The 3,064-nt window shown below is 46.6% G+C and overlaps 1 pseudogene; it reads right to left on the reverse strand.

Moving 5' to 3' along the window:
* Positions 1-1,726: 1,726 nt before the first annotated feature.
* LOC118856184 lies at positions 1,727-2,645 on the reverse strand (annotated as a pseudogene).
* Positions 2,646-3,064: the final 419 nt, after the last annotated feature.

Consider the following 3,064-nt stretch of genomic DNA (forward strand, 5'->3'; position numbering starts at 1 on the left):
GAACCTTTCCAGTTCTAACATTTTCTGCTTGGATCATAAGTTGGCCGTAGCTCAGTGACCGATGCATTCTTTATTATAATGACAATCTCAAGCCAACATTGCATCAATACAACAGGGATGGATTACTTCAGTAATCTCAGTGACTGATAATATGAACAAGGACCAGCAAGGACTGGAAGAGGAAGTTAAATCTGATTGAGGTCAGAGCAGGATGGGGGAAGGGAGTGTTGTGTAAAAGTGCTGTTCATGTTTGCTCATCTGGGCAAAAAGTATTTGTTGCCAGGAAAGAAACAAAAGGCTAGCCCCTCAGAGCATCCAGGCATACAGGAAAAGGAAAAGGAGCAGACCACTGGACAAGCAACAAGGGTACGAGGCTGTGGGCCCACCTCGGACTGGATCTAAAATTACAGTTACCAATTGGATCAGCACTGAGCTGTGGTCAACCATACTTAAAGCAGAGAACTTTTGAAGTGGGAAGGAGTTTAGAAGGAAGGATGCCCTAGAAAGAGGGAGAACATCAGAGCTGAAAGAAAACTAGAATATAGAACTTCTGAGTTAGGAGGGACCATACAAGGACTGTGGAGGTAATGTGCTTCATTCTCTGTCCTAGTGTGCCAAGCACTTAGTTGGTGGGTAAGAAACACTTGTTGATTGATTTAGAACAAAGAACACAGCCTGTCTGAGTTGGAATGTTGGAGCCAGAAGGATCTTATAACTAAGAATGTCAGCACCAGGAGAGATGAATGAATCAGTGAGTTAGTGAATGAATGAATAAGTGAGTGAGTGAATGAATGAATGAGTGAATAAATGAGTGAGTGAGTGAATGAATGAATGAGTGAATGAACTAAAAGTATTTACCAAGAATTCACTATGTGCCAACCACTGTGTTAATCACTGGGGACATAATTATAAAAAAGCCTGGAAGGGTGACATGCCCTTTCTGGAAGAGGCTATAGTGTGAATTTAATTACTAGTCCCACAGCAAGAGTTGGAAAGGGGCAAGGCCAGGGTATGAGTGCAATGGTATACCAGGAAGATGTCAGTGAAGTGGCCGGAGTTGGCTAGACATAGTGAGCTCTCACTGATCAGGACAGCATGGCCCCAGAGATATGGGAGGGGACAGTGGCAGTGCTGGAGGCAGGGTAGGATGGTAGGAAGAACTCAGTGAAACATGGGTGTGAGGAGGTCAGCTCCAGACTGTTGTAGGTGGCAGCCGTCCCTCAGTTCTGGGTCTATAATAATAGGGTACAGTTGCAGGGTCTATCCCTATGCACTTTCCCCTTTTCTGCAGACCAGTTAGATGACAGCAAAGCTAAGCACAGAGTCTTCATGCACAAACTATTCCAACCCATCACCCATCACCCACCAACCAGCCCCTAGAGCCCCTGATGTCTGCTCTATAGCGGAGTGCACAAGAGTTGCTTGAACTCTTCATTCATGCAGCTTGAGAGGAGAGTTCTAGAATCCATCCTTCTAGACAGAGAAAGGGGAATTTCTGGGAAGCTCTAGCCTTAGAGTTTGACTTTTTTTAAGCAATGCCAAAGTCAAGAGTTTGGGGTTTCCAAATTGATAGAGAGAGAAAAATAGACACATTGGGGCTTATTCTAAGATTTCTCAGAGGTAATTGTGTGGGAGCAAAACAAGTCCAGGAGAAGTGATTTTGGAGTCACCCCAAGATGGAAGCCAGTTGATGTCATCATTGGGCTTGGGGATACTGAACCTCAGGCTACATTAGGGTTGTGCAAGTCTTCTCGTCTTGAGGGGCCATACGTCTGGGTTGTCTGCATTGGAGGCAGAAGAAAGGAGTCACCTCCTGGAACTCACTGGCCAAAAAGTAGCAGCAGATGGTTTCCAGGCAGCAATTGGTGTGGGCAGTAATGGTGACTATTTTGAAGACCCTTCTGAGTCTGTCGTTAGATCCCGGGAAGAAGTTGAACAGAACTGTTATGTGCAAGGGTAAGAAGCAAGTGGCAAACACAAGCAGGCTGGCCAACACTATGGACACACTCTTGCGAATCCATCTGACCTCGGATATCTCCCTTCTCTGAACCCTCAATAGGCTGCCCACAATCTGGAATGTACAGAAGACCAGGATCCCTAGTGGAATAAAAGAGCCCAGCAGAGAGAATATTACCACTGAGATGTGGATCTCTGGCTTCCTCCAAAAGCAGAAGGTGCCATCTTGGATCTGCCATATGATACAAAAAGCCAGCATACTAATGATCACAGCCCAGAGGAGGGCACAGACAATGGCCATCCGGCCTGGGCTTCAAAGGACTTTGGCCTTCAGTGGGAACCTGATGGCCACGTAATGGTCCACACCACCAGCACCACATGCTGATGCTCATGTATGCATTGACAAGATAGGTGGCCTGGGGCACCTGACAAGAGAGATCCTCAAGGCAGCTGGCATGGGTGATGTGGATGACAATGAGGAAGAGCAGGATCAGGAAGATGTCTGCCACAGCCAGGTTGACCATGTACACCCGTGTCTCTGTCCACTTCCTCATCTGACAGCAAAAGACCCACAGGACCAGGATGTTGAGAATGAGCCCAAAGATGAAGAGGAGCCCATAAAAACTCATGTAGATATACGTCTTTCCTGGGGAGCTGAGGGCTGAGTTACAGCTTTTGGATACATTCATTCATGCAGGAACATACCTGGTGAGACAAAAGCTCCATCATTCATTGTAATGAGAAAGATAATCTCGATGGCAGTCATCTTATTCACCTGTATAATAGTTCACAAAGAATGATAGCAACACAACCACCTTTCCCAGGACAATTTCAATCTGAACACCATTGAAATCTGAACACCACTGAACTGAAAAACACCTAAAGCTCCCTCCTCCTCTCCTTCCCATGTGCCTTCTCCTTGGATCCTGTTTCTCCTCCCCTTGTCTCCCTCCTTCCTTCTCCCTTGCTCCTGGTCCCCACCCCCTGAGACTCCGAGAGTCCCTGGGAGAGAACTGAAATATCTCAATAATCTCAGGAATGGTTCTGGTTGAGAAGCTGGGGCTCTCATCTGGTGCCTTTTCCCCCTTCAAAAGGAGAGCCAGCTAAG

Source organism: Trichosurus vulpecula, chromosome 7, assembly GCF_011100635.1.
Source record: "Trichosurus vulpecula isolate mTriVul1 chromosome 7, mTriVul1.pri, whole genome shotgun sequence".
NCBI classification, from domain to species: domain Eukaryota; kingdom Metazoa; phylum Chordata; class Mammalia; order Diprotodontia; family Phalangeridae; genus Trichosurus; species Trichosurus vulpecula.